Here is a 16,950-nt window from a genome sequence, read left to right as displayed (position 1 = left end):
CCGGCATCCGCAGCTCTCGCCCGCACATCAACCGAGCTGGCGTGTACCCGGTTGCCTCATGTTCAGCTGAACGGTAGGCCCATAGAAGCAGGGGGATTTTTAAGTCCCAATCTTCCTGACTCTCCTGACAACACTTCGCCAACTCCTGCCCCAGCGTGCGGTTAAAGCGTTCCACCATGCCGTCTAATTGCGGCCGCAGGGGCGTGGTACGAGTCTTTTTGATGCCTAGCAATTTACAGCACTCCCGGAATACTGCCGACTCAAACTCCCTTCCCTGATCGGAGTGCAGCTCGTGCGGCGCTCCAAACAGGGCGAAAAACTCGTCCACTAACACGCCTGCCACGGTGGCAGCCTCATGGTTCGGCAACGGGTATGCCTCCGGCCATTTTGTAAAATAATCCATGGCCACACACACGAAGCGGTTGCCTCGGGCCGTCTGAGGAAATGGTCCTAGGATATCCACCGCCACCCTCTCCATAGGCGCCCCAACCTGATACACTTGTAAGGGAGCAGCTGTTCTCCTCCCGGGGCCCATCTTCCCACCGCACACGTCGCAAGATTTGCACCACTCGCTCACGTTCTTCCGCATGCCCACCCAGTACACTCGCTGCATTAAGCGCCCCAGGGTTTTCTTCACACCGAAGTGGCCACTCGCACTGCCACTGTGAGCCTCGCGTACTAATGCTTCCCTCATATTAATGGGAACTATGGTTTGCCAGAAGGATATACTGCCGTCACACGAGTCCCACTGCCGCTGCAGCACACCCTCACTTACTCGCAACACTGAGCATTGCTGCCACAACGCCTTCGCTGCCGGGCTTAGCGGCGCCACACTTTCCCAAGGCGGTTTTATCTCGCCTTCCTCCCTCAGTGTCACTATGGGCCCAATATCAGCATAATCTCGCTGGGCTTGCTTGAGGTCCTCTCCCCACTCCGTGTCAATAGCAAGAGCAGCAGCCTTCACGCGCACAGGTTCCGTTTCACGGTGGCTACAATGCTTACAGTCGCTATCGCAGGGGCGGCGGCTCAGGCTGTCAGCATTGTTATGCGTGTTCCCTGACACGCATTAATAATGCTGACAGCTTCCCAATCCATCTAGCCAACTGCCCCTCCGGATTTCTGAGGTTTTCGAGCCACCTCAGAGCAGCGTGGTCGGTCCTGATCTTGAACTTGGCCCCGTACAGGTAAGGATGGAAGTGGTCAATGGCCAGAATCACCGCCAACAACTCCTTACGGGTGACGCAATAGTTCCTCTCTGGTGCTGAGAACTTCCTGCTAAAGTAGGGTACGACCCACTCCTGCCCATCTTTCTCCTGAGACAAAACAACTCTTACTCCCTCAGCACTTGCGTCACAATCCAGCACGTACGGCTTTGTGGGGTCCGGGTACGGCAACACAGGGGAGTTAGCGAGAGCCTCCTTCAATGCATCAAAGGCCCGTTGACATTCTTCACTCCAGTGAAAGGAGGCCCCTTTCCGAGTCAAGTGGTGGAGTGGTACTGCGATTTGTGCGAACCCCTTGACGAACCGCCTGTAGTACGTACACAAACCAATAAACCCGCGCACTTCCGTCACACTGCGCGGAACCGCCCACTCTTTAACCGACTCTACCTTACCAGGGTCTGTTTTCACCCCCTCACTACTCACTATGTGCCCCAGAAAAGGCAGCTCCCTCTGAAAAAGGTAGCACTTCTTCGGACTGCGTTTCACATTCGCTGCCCTGAACCTATCCAACACTACCGCCTTTCCAGAGCACACTCAAATGAATTCCCATACACTAGCACATCGTCTAAGTATACCAGGGCGCTTTTCCAGAGCAGCCCATCCAACACACGCTCCATCAAGCGCTCAAAGGTTGCCAGGGCATTCACTAGGCCAAAACTCATCACTTGGAATTGATATAGCCCCTGCCCATACGAGAAGGCCGTCTTCTCTCTGTCCTCCGCTTCCTCAACTTGATGGTAACCAGACTTCAAGTCCAAGGTCGAGAACCACTGAGCACCCGCGAGCGCGTCAAGCGTGTCATCCACCCTCGGTAGAGGGTACGAGTCCTTGGTTGTCACCGCGTTAAGGCCCCGATAGTCCACACAACACCTGGTGGACCCATCCTTCTTCTTTACGAGTACGACGGCCGCACTCCAGGGACTGGTCGACTTTTCGATTACCCCTTGCGCGCGCAGTTCCTCCACGGCTTTCTCCACTTCCAGCCGACGGGCGGGCGCGATCCTTCGGGGCGGCAGCTTGACCGGCCGACTATCCCCTGTGTGTATACGGTGTTTCACCAGGCTGGTCCGGCCCAGGTCGGTATCCCCCTTCGAGAAGACATCTGCATACTGAGGCAACACTTTACTCACCTCGTCAACCTGTTCCCCAGACAGACATGCCGAGCTCCTCTGCAATAGATCCTGCAGATGAGGTGGGACTTCAGTGTTACTCCCCTGCTTGTTCTCGAAGTGACCTTCCATGACCATAGTCGCCTGTACACCACCCTCGCCCGGGCCCAGGCTTTCCCCTTCCTGCTCTTTACTTAGAGGGCAACGGTGGTTGGTTTCAGGTGGTCGTACAGTGTGGGCTTACTCTGCGTCAACGGCGCCCTCCCGAAGCGGCACCACGTCACCTCCGACCGACATGGTCATCTCCCCGAAATCCAGCACCGTCCTGCTTTGCTGGAGGTAGTCTAGACCGAGCAAGTTCTCCCCGACGTCAGCTACAAAAACGGGAAGATGCTCCTCCGTGTTGCCAACCGTTACCCTGGCATGCACTGGTCCCCGCAGCTGCGTGCAGTGTCCCGTGATCCCACACAGCTGTTGCTGGGCCACCGGGGGTCGTCCAGTTGCCACCATGCCGTCCTGCACGAATGTGCGTTCTGCGCCCGAGTCCACCGTGAAGCAGCAAGACTTACCGTCCACTTGCCCGTCTACCTGAACGGTCCGGGCGCCCTCGGCGCGGCAACTTAAACGGACTGGGGTCTCCCGTCTTCCGACTGGCATTCGACCCCTTCCGCCAGCCCCTCCCAGTTTCCCGCTACCTTCTTGCTATCCTTGTCGGAGACGATGGCACACCCTGCCGTCTTATACCCCTCACCACAACTCCAACAGCAGGGTTTGTACCCGTACGGTCCTGTTACAGCACCGACAGCCTTTCCGCCACCCGTCCCCTGCGGGCAGTACTTTTTGGAATGCCCCTGTTGCCCACAAGAGTAGCATTTACCCCGGAACTCACCTGAGGGTGATGCAGGTCTAGAGGGGGGTTTGTCCACATTCCCCTTCCTTGCCCTCACCTTGCAGGAGTCACTGTTCCAGCTGGGTCGCTCCCGCGTAACCCGGAGAAACGACTCCATCTCCAGGCCCCTCGCCAGGGCCTCCTGTAGGTCCTTAGGGTGCGCCTGCTGGACGTATATCCTCAGCTGCTGGTTGTCGATGGCGTCAACAAACTGATCCCGCAAGAGAATGGTGATCATCTCCTCACTGCCCTCCGGGTACGCACGGCGCACCAATACCTCCAAATCCTGCGCTAAGCGTGTCAGGGTCTCTCCCGGACCTCTTACCCGGGCCCGGAACCTGGTCCTGAACACCTCAGTTTGATGCTGATGCCCGTATCTCCTCTCCAGCGTCGCCGTCACCTTACTGTAGGAGGTCCGCTGAGTGGCTGGCAGCTGGTTCAGGACTTCCAACGCTGGGCCTTTGAGCGCCCACACGAGCTGCATGGCCATCTCCGGTCGGCTCCACTGATGGGCGCTAGCCAAGAGTTCGAACTGTGTCTTGTACGCTTCCCAAGACACTGTTCCCGCTCCTTAGCCTCCGTGACGTGGAGTTGGCAGCCGAGAGGTCCGACATTACCGAGGCTGGCGGGGATGGCGGAGGCGACAAAACACTCGCCGGGGTACCTGGGGGAGACGGGAACGCCCTTGCCAATGGAGAAAGGCTCTTGAGTCTTCCGTGCCGACTATTAGCTTCGTCCTCGTCACTATCTTCCGCCTCGCTAGCTTGCCCACTCTCCCGGTGCAGCGTATCCTCATGCTGAGAGAGGGCAGGGGGTACTTGTGCTGCCACAACTTCATCCACATACTTCCTAAGGTCACTGGCCACTTTTTCAACTTCTCCCTTCACCTCGTCCTTGGTGAAAACTGCACTTAAAACCTCTTCTTTCACCCGCGAACACTCCTCCTTAACGAGACCAAGCACCCGTTCGAACACACTGTCAACACGGTTCGCCACTGCTTGAATTTCGTCTCGCTGTGCTTTTCCTTGCTCCGATAAAGCATGGTTCACCATTGCTTGCAGTTCAACGTGCTGTGTCCTTCCTTGTTCCGCCATAGCTCCTATAACGTCTGGTAGTGTGGTTTCAGTATCAGCCATACTAGTGTAATGACTCTACGGCACTGAAAACGACCACAATATCACTTACCTGGGCACAACACCTTGGACCTGTCACCCGTCACGACAAAACGGTCGCGGCTTCTCCCGCTCACACTCGATAGATCACCGCGGCGCACTTAAAAATGCACTTATACTTACAGATCCCACTTCTGACACCACTGTAACAAACCTCCCCAGAGACTGGAGGTCGTCACTCGATTGAGGATCCGTGGGTTCGGCGCATCATTGACAGACGCGACGGTAATTTTCTTGAGCTTTGCCCAGCTGCCCGTCACCTCGTCTCCTTGCTGAGTTCCCAAGGCGACGAAAACGCCAAGTTTATTTCTATTTCTATTTACGCAGAATCACTACAAAAACAATACTGGGCTGTAGGAGGCACCTCGGGTCGCTTGCCAACCCTCGAAAGGCTACTTGAAGCCTCGCTACAGCTTACAAACACGATACTAAATATGCGCGGGAATCACGACGTCTTTTCCTGTCAGCTGCTGCTGTTCGTCTTGCCGTCATTGCTGGGTAGCGTGGTTATATAGCACGCCTCGACCAATTACAGTCGCTGCTCGAGGTCACGTGACTCCAGGAGACGTCCGGCCTTGGCGCCACGAGTACCACGAAGTCACATCATGCGATAGGGGGCCGCGTTCGTAACAATATTCATAATAAGACTGCATGGTGTTAGGAATGGCTTGAGATTTGAGGGAAAGATAATATATCTGTAAACTTTCTATTTCACTTGTCAATGTGGCTTTTGTGACGTTGCCATCTGAGATATATATAGAAATATATACAATGAGAGAGGGAGAGGTGTCAAGCCCCTCTGAGGAGAGTGGAGTGATGTGGCAGAGGCATGGTCTCACCAAGCCATGGCTAAAGACTCAAGTTAAAATTTATTGAGTGTAATACGAGTGTATGATGGTAGGGGATAAGATATAGATGTCCAGAAACCTCCAATGAAAGCCCACATCCAAATTCATCAATCAGAAATGCAAAACATGTGGCAAGGACACTGGGAGCAACATGCAGTAATCTCACCAAAAAACAAACCCCACATATACCCATGACTATCTTCACAGACAGTCAGACAAAACTCATAATGCATAATCTCAAGCACTCATCTGCCTGTGGCCCTGATAACATAAGCAACATCCACCTAAAACACATTGGACCACAAGGTATACACGCACTCACAAACATTGCAAACTACAGCTATTCACACAACACTATACCCGACATCTGGAAGCATGGTAAAATAATCACCATTCCAAAACCGAACAAAGACCCAACAATCCCAACATCGCACCGCCCAATCACACTTCTCTGCACCCCCTCTAAAGTCATTGAACGCCTAATACTTAAACTTGTCACACCATATATTCCCCTTGCTGACTCACAACACGGTTTTAGGCCACTACACTCCACAAACACTCTTCTGACAAACCTCACACAAAGAATTTTAGATGGCATCAATTCAGATAGGCCCCACCACAGAACGCTTCTTATAACATTGGACATTAGTAAAGCTTTTGATGCTATCCCCCGCCACAACCTAACAAATAAAATATATAACACAGACATGCACAATAACACCAAAAGATGGCTGGCCAATTATCTGGCAGGCAGGAATGCTCATGTGTCATATAAAGGCCAATCATCGCACATCAGAAACATTAAGAACGGAGTACCACAGGGCTCAGTTCTATCCCCCACATTATTTAATCTATACATGCATGACTTACCCACACCAGACACCTCAGAAATACAAATCTCTTCCTACGCAGATGACATAACAATCACATGCACACATCGTAACACAGACAAAGCTGCAGAAATAATCCAGCCTTACCTTGACACACTCAACACATGGTTCATCACAAACAGACTCAAAATAGCTCCAACCAAATCTACAGCAACACTTCTCACCAACTGGACAAAAGAACACAAATACATACCTCATCTCTACATCAACAACACTCTAATACCACACACAAACACACCGAAAATTCTTGGTGTAACATACGATACATCCATGTCTTTCAAACAACACCTCACAAACATAAAAAACAAATGCACACCTAGACTTAACGCACTTAAGTCAATCACTGGAACAACATTTGGACAAAACAAAGAAACTAATATAACAATATACAAACAATGCATACGCTCAGTGATGAATTATGCGAGTCCTGCATGGGCTCCTAATCTCAGTGAGACACACCACAACACCCTTCAAATCATACAAAACAAAGCCCTAAAAACAATTACAGGCTGCACAAATACATCACCTACAGACCATTTACACCATGAGACAAAAGTCCTCAAAGTCAAGGACCACCTCGACATGAGAGGCACACAAACACTTGCTGCAGCCACCACAAACACATCACACCTGCTACACTACATAGCAGAACACCCACACACACCAAGAAACATTAAAACTACACCCAAAGACCTTTATTACGCACAGATACTCTCTTCTCTTCCTCCACAACCACCAAATACCAGCCTCCGGAAACATATTCATAATCATATCACTCACCGCTCCATTAACACACTGAAAGACAACACACTGCTGCATGCCAGACCCCCTGATATCCACCCTTCTGAATCCTCTCTCCCACGAAAGGACAGAGTCCACTTGGCCAGACTGCGATGCGGTCACCAGCCAGCACTTCTAAGCTACCAGAAGAGGCTGGACGACCGTGTTGTGAACAGCTGCCCAGGATGTAACACTTCACCCCATACCATACAGCACATAATGGAAGACTGCATTATACACAATCATGCACGCAAACAACACAACATACACTCTATAAAGGATTTGTGGGAAAACCCAGTTTCGGCTGTGGCCTTCCTTGGGGAGACGGGACTGCTCGGACAGACAGTCTAGGGAACGACAACAACAACTATCTTCACATCAATTAAACTAATAAAAAGAATTGACACTAGTATACTTAAGAACAGGCATTCCCACCTCACACATTACCACCTCATGACAGGAAACTACCCTCCCATTATTGTTTCTTATGTCATAATTCAAGATGACTGTGTTGTAGAATTCGAGTTAGTCATGTAAGAATGTTTCTGTCAGAATCCATGCTGGCTATCATTTATCAAACAGTTACTTTCTAAATGATGTTCGATAGCATCTCTGATGATAGTTTCCATAATTTTTCCAATGACTGAAGTCAAGCCTATAGGCCTGTATTAATTTTGTTTCTTTTTGTCACCATTTTTAAATATAGGAGTAATGCTATTCTCCTGGGCATCTCCGGATATGATGGATTTCTTGAAAACAATTTCTAATGGAACAACAATCTCATTTTTCATTTCCTTTAAGATTCTTGGATACCAACTCTCAGGCCCTAGTGTTTTATTAACTTTGAGTTTTTCTATACACCTTTTAATTTTTTTATCAACTTGCCCCATTCATGAATTCTGTGGGCATCCCCTCCAATGAGGGTTCTCTCTTGTGGAGACAACCCATAAACATTGCGTGTTCTTTTTCCACCTGGCCCAGAGGGTTGCCCCTAATAAGGTCACCCATCAGCCATCAGGTGAATGGAAGAAGCAACAATTCTCCCTAATCTATCAACCCCAATTCCTGCTGCCTCCGTGCCCCATCCTGTAATTAGCCCCCCCCCCACACACACACACCTTACTACCGAAACAAGTGTTGAGGGGATCCTTTCCTACACGATGATCACTTCGCCTTGGCAGCATGGAGATAAAGGTGCTGCTGCCACAAATCATAGAATTTATTCAGATCGTTGTTATAATCCTAAAAAGTGAATCTCATTGTATTATACATCTTTCCTTACCATATACAGATTAAAAAAAAGTACTTAGATGGGGAATAAGAGAATCATGTACAGTACTTAGATTGATTTGGCAGAGTTGCTCATGACATATGTTACACCCTGAACGAAATCCTTGTAGCGCAAGAACTATAGTTTTTTCTTCTTCTTTATTTTACTAGTGGTGAAGAATTACTTCAGTGAGAGAAAGTAATTGTTGGAACTCCAATTTTCTTGGAACTATCTCGATTACAACTTGTGTGGGTCTCTACCCATTAGTCCCAAGACATATGGGCAGTAGTGGGATTCAGCCGGTTCGCACCGGTTCGTTAGAATCGTCTCACGGAATTTTATGAGTTCGGCGAACCGGCTAACTGGCGAACTGACTAGACACTGTTAGTCATGGTCACTGGTCTTCTGTATCTCATCCGGTAAGTACTGGAACGGTACCTTTCGTTAGTGATTTAGTGCATAGATTATTTACACAAGTGGTGACCAGGTTTGTTACCATGTGTACTATGCTTGCTTTCTCTGAACATGTGTTATTAACTACATTTTTATGTTTAAGCGTATGATAAAGAAACATACTACCATTAAAATCACATACCAAAAAGGCGCTGACTAACCTTACATACATGCATAAGTACATACATACTTTCAACAAAAACCCACTGTGTTGGATAAGAAGAAATGAAAAAAATTAATTCCATATATTTCGATCACGGACTGTGATCCTCTTCAGTGGAATACAGAAAGGTAGAGCAAAAGGCATGTCTTATATACAATAAAAGTACGACATACCTTTTGCTCTACCTTTCTGTATTCCACTGAAGAGGATCACAGTCCGTGATCGAAATATATGGAATTAATTTTTTTCATTTCTTCTTATCCAACACAGTGGGTTTTTGTTTAATCTTTACGAATGTGTTACGACATTACTTTATAGGTACATACATACAGTTAAAGGTTAACTGCTTTTACTAGAACCTTTCCTCTCTTTTCATTCTTCCCTTCCGGCCAACTGTGGCCATTTTTGATCATATGATTCATATTCCCTCTCCTTTTCCTTTCTTCTCTATTTTTCAATCAACTGCTTTTATATTTTGGAAATCCCTTATAACAGGTAAGTATTAAATATATCCATACACAATTCATACTACTTCCTTCTAATTATGAAATTTATTCTGGAAGTAGCCACTGAGAAAATCGTATTTTACATTGCTCAATAAAAATACTGTAGCAATCCTAATTTCTAACGTTAGTAAAGTAATTTATTTTTGTTTATACTTTTAGATCTTTAGCCCTTAAAATGAAGAGACAACAAAATATACCAAAGTTCATGCATAAGATCTCAAGAACCGAAAGTTCAGTGGAAAAATCTACTGAGAATGCAGCAGTTATACCTCCATCTTTGATGAATAATACTGATACAATGTCTGCTTCTCATAGGCGTACTGTAGCTACTGTGTCACCGGCAGATCAGACTGATGCCGCATCATCTGCCAGACTGCTGGAGTACGATGCAATACGAGAATGTAAAAATAAAGTATGACGGAATGATTGCTCGTAGCAAGAAACTTGGTTGTGATCACTGTTCCAAATTTGAGTCTCTAAACATAAAAGGAATTCGAGTTTCAGTTGAATGGCGAATCTGCAGTGTCGAAGCCTCAGGAAAGAATAAAACCATTCAGCAAGCATCTCTCAGGAAAAAAATGAAGGAGCATTTTTCATCAAAGGCACATAGTGTCTGTGTAAAGCAACAAGATCATGCATATGATGCAATTACGAAAAGCATTGATAAAATGAATGAACCTCTACATGCAGAATTTTCAATACAGTCTACAGTTTGGTAAAAAGATGCACGTCATTTTCTGATGTTGAAGATGAGATTGAGCTTGTGTTGGACTTCATTTTCGCAAAACTGCTGTGAAAATAGTTTATCACATTGCAAAGGATATAAAGAATGAAATATTTACCAAAATCATTGATTTTTTTCTTTTTTAATTTGTCATCGTGGATGAAACTTCAATCATATCTAATAAACCAGTTATAATTGCTTGAAGATTGTGATCTATCACCAACAATTTTCTTTGATTTGGTCGAATTGGAAGGACAAGGAGAAGAACAATACGCGTCGCTGTTAAATAGTTTGCACGATGGTGGGTTTGATAATGAATATTTGAGAAATAATTTTATTGCTTTCTGTTCAGATGGGGCAAGTGTAATGCTTGGCCGCAATTCTGGGGTAGGCATTAGACTTAGAAATGATTATCCTAACATTGTCCTTTGGCATTGCTTAACTCATCGTTTGCAACTTGTTTTGGACGATTCTGTCAATGACAAAACAAGTGAACCATTTCAAAATATTCATGGATAAAATCTACACAATTTTTCGCAAGTGAAACAAAAATCAAATGCAACTCTGTAAAATTTCAGAAGAGCTTGGGCAACAAATTCTGAAGATAGGTAGAGTTCTAGGACCAAGGTGGGCTGCTTGCAGTCTAAGATCTGCGCTTGCTGTGTGGCGTGCTTATCCAGCATTGTACAAATATTTTTCTAGTGAAGCAAAACATTCAGGGATGGCTGCACGTCTTTGCAACAAGCATTTCTTGGAAGATTTGGCACTGATGATAGATATACTTCAAGACATTTCCTTTCTAATGCTCTTCAAGCCAGAAGTTTAACATTAACAAAAACAGAACAGCTAATAAAAAGGACCATCAAGGGATTTGAAAAGCTTAAAGAGAGCAAGGGAACCTATGAAAGGGAAATCGATGTCAGAGCTGCTTCAGATGCTTTTAAGGATATTCATTTTGTTGAAAATAACAAAGTCGTTAGCCTTCCTCGTCAAAAGCTATTTGAAGCAGTAATAGAAAATATGAAAAAGAGGGTGATGAACAGTGACAGTTTAACATCAAAGAAGAATGAACAAGATGACAAAATTCATGGTCTGATTAATTTTCTCGAGCCCAATTCATGAAATCTTGAGGATGTAGTTGTACCTTGGAGAGCTGGAGAGGAAAAACTGAGGGCTAAACAAGTTTAGTAAAGTTTTTCATCATGAAATCAGTATCAATGATTTTCGGGACTATGTGGAAAATGTCTTGCAAAATTTTTGCGACCCTGCGAAGGCTAAGGTTCCTCAAAGTGTACATAAAGCTAAAAATATTATCAATGCTATTGCTGTCAGTTCTGCAGAGGCTGAAAGAAGGTTTTCAAGAATGAATAACATATATTCAAATAAATGGAGTCGTCTTACTGTTGAGAATGTTGATAATCGTATGATAATCTGATTGGTCTCCCGTTTAGCTCATGGGAGCCCACACCTTCGGTCAAGACGTGGCTTAGAAGAAACCATTCTGCTGATGACAACAGGGTGAAAAAAGAAAGTTAAAGACATTGATGACAATCAGGTCGCCATTTGGAAATATTTAAAGTAAAATATTCCAAAATTTATGTTAAAAGATTCAATAAAGATTTTTTTTCTTTGAGAAAGAGTTGGTTTATTATTTTTTCTTTTATAGAATAGCAGCATTTAATGCCAAATAATAAATATAATATTTCTTTGTCGCGGCTCGTGCCGCTTAAATTGTTTTTATCGGCTTAAGAAACCTGCACAGCGAAGCTATAGCGATAATCCCATACCACACTCCTGGTCATATGGCCACTTCCCGAAGGTTGAGTGTGGTTTGGAATTTTTCCGCCAGAATCATCAGAAATTTAAAATTCCCGGCTCTGTGCAGGCATGCGCATTGACGACCCCACCTCCCCCTCCCTACCCCTCCCTTCTTAGCCGGCTCGCCCGAATCCTCACTTTAATGAGAAATAAAGGCTTCGCCTGTGGGAGGAGGGAGGGACCCTAAATCTATGCAGGTTACTTAAGCCGATAAAAACAATTTAAGCGGCACGAGCCGCGACAAAGAAATATTATCGGCTGAAAGAAACCTGCACAGCGAAGCTATGCATGAGACGAGGACAGGTGGGAGGAGAGGTGAAGCCTGATTCAAACCGTTATTACGTGTGTCTTTTCTATGGGAGACTTAATCATTTTATCACTCAGTAGAGAGGAGAAAAGAAACGTCAAGTACCCACACCGAAGAATGTGACATGCACAACATTGCACTGTTCACACAATGCGTAAATTATCCGAAATTCGTATCCTGTTCAGTGGTTCTTGGGCCCATCCCCTTTTTTTTTTCCTTTTTGAGATGAGAGGGGTGGAGCCGTTTCCATGGCGACACATGGGACAGGGGCGACCGAGTGGAAGAGACACCGTGTCCCCAAGGGAGTCGTCGATGTCCAGCCCCTAGGTCCCACACCCGCTCCACAGAGTGGGTGCGGAGAAACGCCAGCGATGCCACGAAGTCCCTGATGCTGTGGGCGTGCGGGGCATGGCTCGGGTCGGCTCTCTCCAAAATGCGGCAAAGTAGGTGCGCCCGGGACCTCGGGGTTAGGGGGATCCTAGATTTCGAGTTGTAGAAGAGACGATCCTCAGAAATCTCTTCCGTGTGCTCCACGTAGTCTTCGAACGCACGGACCGGGCGCAGCGGTTGTGGGCGTCATCCCTCCAGGAAGGATTGTATTCTGAGAGGGGCAATCATGTCGCCCGCTCGGCCGTTCCTGGCCAGGAATGTTGGTGATGGAGAGAGGGTTAGGGCCGAGCTGTCCTCCTCCAGTTTGGAGAAGGACGGGTGGCGGGTGATTGCCGCCAGCTGTGAAGCCCTGTAGTCCGTAGTCAAGGCGAGCAGAAAGACGGCACGTTGAGGGAAGTGTTCTTCCTCCATAATGGCCCTTTCGAACGCCAGGTACTGCAGAACACGATGCAAGGACCAGGCCAGGACCGGTTGATGTCTTGGCTCTCTCGAGGCGCTGATACCCTTCATTAGGAGGGTTCGCGCCCTCTGTGGCACTCGGATGTTCATGCCAAAGCGTAGCGGATCAGTGAGGGCTGTATAGTGAGTCGAGATCGTCGCCGGTGCCCTGTTGGTGGAGTCAGCCAGCCAAATCAGGAAGTCCAGAACCGTGCTGGCGGAGATGGTCACCATCGCGTGTCTCCGAAGGCAGTTCCGGAATCTCCGTCAGCAGGACCCACACTGCCGCACTGAGGACGGAAGGGGAGCTCTGAGCATCTTGTCTGCTGCCTCTGTAGAGAAGAGTTGGCTGAGAGCTCCCCGTAGAAACTCCAAGTATCAAGTTGGAGAGGTGCGGTAAGGCTGTTGGCTAGGCAGGCTGGCCCCAGTAGAAGGGGAGAAGGGCACCATCTCATTAGCTCCCCGAACCACGGCTGGGTTGGCCAGTAGGGAGCTATCAGGAGGACCTGACCCTTGAAGGACCTGAGGGTCTGCATCACCTTCAGGAGGACCGGTTGTCGCTGGAGGAGGAAAATGTATACGTACTTCCAGCTGTTCCAGTCCTCCGTGAAGGCGTCTGGGCCTCCTGTGCGTGTCCTTTGGATATAGGTGAGGTAGAGGGGGAGCTGGGTCGTGTTTGGGGAGGCAAACAGGTCCACCTCTGGGGTGCCGTAGCGGAGGGAGAGCGACTCGAACACTTGTGGGCGTAGTTGCCACACCACGGAGGTCTCCTGAAACCTGGATAGAGCGTCCGCCCAGTCGTTCTCCCGGCCCGGAACATACTTCGCCGAGAGTGATATGGCTCTGCGTGATGCCTCGGCGAAGATGTCTTCCGACAGGGCTAGGAGTGGACCTGGTCGGGCCGTACCTTGCCTCTGCACGCACTGTACTGCCGTCACATTGTCTATGTCCAAGCGGACGCTCATGCAGGAGAATTCGGGGTGTCGCTCGAGTCATTCTTTCACCACTATCAGCTCTCGAAGGTTGAAGTGTAGCGACCTTCTATCTTCCGACCATCCCGGCAAGCTTGATGTCTCCAGCTCGACTGGAAGTCCCACCCCATGTCCGAGGCGTCCGCCGCTCCTGCCATTCGAGGTGGGGGTGCGGACTATGGGACCGACCGGCGTAGGGCCCCCGACCGAAGCCAGGGACGCAACAAGCTGTGGAGTGCTGAGGGTACCGGCCCGGGCAGGTCGCGCGGGAGGAGCGGTATGCTCCTGTCGACCTCCAGTACCAGCCGTCGGCGCCCCAAGCGGCTCAGTGGAAGGGCCGGGGTCGCGAAGTTGAGGCAACCCCCCCCCCCACCACCACCACCGAAGGCGGGAGAACGTGTGAGAGAAACACGCTCTCTTGGCGCAGTGGAGCACCCGAAGAGCGCCGACTGTGTCCCACTCAATCCCGAGCCAATAAAGTCTCTGTGTGGGAGCGAGGGCAGACCCGTCCCAGTCCACCCCGAACTCCACGTCCACCAACACTCTCATAGCCACCGAGATGTCGGCCGATGCACCCTCCCCGGTGGGCAAATGCATCAACTAGCCGTCTAGGTACACGAGTGTGGAGACGCTTGCTTCCGTCCAGCGTACGCCTACCACTCTCACTAGTTTCGTGAAGATCCTCGGGGTAAACGAGAGTCCGAAAGGGAGTCTGGTAAAATGATATGTCTCCCCCCTTACCTGGAACATCAGGAAACGGCGATATCGGGGGTGGATGGGGAAATGCCAATCTGCGTCCAGAAGGTCCAGGGACGCTAACCCAACTCCCCTCCCGGAGTGCTGACCGGACCTAAGCCACCGACACCATCTTGAATCGCAGGGCTTTCAAGAATTTGTTCAGTGCGCTCAGGTTCATAGCCAGTCTCGTTTTTCCTGGGCCTTTCTTTGGTATGGTAAAGAGAATTAAATTAGTAGGGCAAGGTGGATTCCGATCCCCGGAGGGTGTAGTGAAGTCACAAAATCGATTATAGAACGTATAACAACATACATGCGAGGCCGAGGTCGTTTTCGAGCGACCTCGTCCGTGGGCGTTAGTCAAGAGGCTTCGTCCTGGGTGAAGACGTTCCCTGAGCGTCTCCCGCTAAGACGGGCCTGGACCCTCGGTATGTATCCAACTCACCCCAAGTCTTCCCGCGGGAAGTCCTCGAAGCCCGTGGCGAGCGTCCTCATCCAATAGTGTGCTATGGCAGTTTGTGACGTTTCATAACCCACAAGCTGACTTCCATACATTTAATACCTAGTGACATCATGTGATTATACTGTGACGTCACCGGATTTAATCATGGCGTCCTAGGATCGCCTCGTGACGTCACAGGGCTACAAACTGACGTCATAGGACTACATCGTGACGTCATTTTATCACATAATGACGTCATCTTATCACATCGTGACGTCCCTTTATCGCATATTGACGTTACCTGATCACATCGTGAACTATTATCACATCGTGGCATCATGTAATCATATCGTGACACCAACAAAATGACGTCACAGGACCCCCATCGTGACGTCATATGTTTTCATTGTAATTCCACCGGACCATACAGTAATGTTACAGAATTTAGTGATGTCACGTGGTCACATCGTGATGCCACAGGGTTACATCACGACGTCACAGGGTCACATTGTGATGTCACAGCATCACGTGACGTCACAGGATCACATCACGACGTCATAGGATTACATCGTGGCGTCACCGAAACACATCGTGACATCAAAGAATCATATTGTGACTTCAAAGGATCACTGACGTCACAGGATCACATTGTGATATAGCGAGGTGTCATTTCCTGGGTGCCTGGACAGCCTAGTAGGGCGGAGTCCAGATCGAGACGTCAAATGATGTCATTCAGGTGATGACAGGACCCCGTACTGAAGAACGTTTCCACTAGGCGAGACCCCATCTTTGCTGAATAAAATCCCTCGCCGCTACACAAGGGGGATGTATGTAAGGTCATACCATGAGAAGGGGCGGATCTCGTAAGAGTCCGTCGTGGTAGGAGGATAAGATAAAGATGAACGGAGGTGGTCCTCCACCCCGTCCCCCAACCCGACGGTCGTCGGATTGGGGGGGGGGAGGGGTTCCTCATGAGAGGGGCCTTTCAGTCCTATACCCGCCGCCGGCGCGGAGGGGCGGAGGGAAGGACCAGGAGGGAGTGTGGGAGAGGGGGCCAGAGCCGGAGGTTCGTTAGAAGGCTGCTCTGGAAGGGGGGGTGGGGGATGCTCTGGTCTGCGCGGCCTGAAAAGCCGGATAGCGAGATAGGCCAGAGTCGAAGACGGGGCCTATCAGGGACGGAAGGAGGGTGGTGCCGTGACCGGGATGTGGAGGGTGTGGACGAGCCGAGCGTCCTAGGCCTCTTGAGATAGAACTCTTTCGCGTATCAATTATTGTAATTGTGATCTTATATTTCAAGAACGTCTGAGAACTTACCTGGTTGAGTTCCCTGACATTATGTCTGAACTTGAAGTGTATTCTTGGGGCTTCGAGCGAACTGTAAAATTCCTTGCCGAAGTTTCTATTAGAAGCGTCTGGTACCAGAGCTGAAGGTGATATAGCATTCAGTTCACGAAACGTGGTCTCGTTCGGCTGTGATTCTTACGAGTTCATAAAAAGCTTTGAAACCACGGGACAACTAATACTTTAATTAAATTCTCAAAGTTCCCGATTTGTTAATCAAAATTATAACATAGGTTTAATAAAAACAAGGAGTGAGGGGAGTTTAATAGTAAATTAAAATTACGATAGTGTGGTACAGAGTTTCAGGAAAGGTTCCGATTCGAAAATAAACAAGCCTTCGGGAAATCGCCGTAACTCAAGGTAAACAATGCAATTCCCGTAACAACAATTACCACAGCCTCCCCAACAACAAAAAGAAAGTGTTTAAGAAATATAACACTTTCGAGCAAAATTTACAAGTTTTTGAAAGCTAGAGACCTTA

This window comes from Oratosquilla oratoria, chromosome 3 (assembly GCF_046742065.1).
Source record: "Oratosquilla oratoria isolate Oo_2021 chromosome 3, ASM4674206v1, whole genome shotgun sequence".
NCBI classification, from domain to species: Eukaryota; Metazoa; Arthropoda; class Malacostraca; order Stomatopoda; family Squillidae; genus Oratosquilla; species Oratosquilla oratoria.
This window is presented reverse-complemented; position numbering follows the sequence as displayed.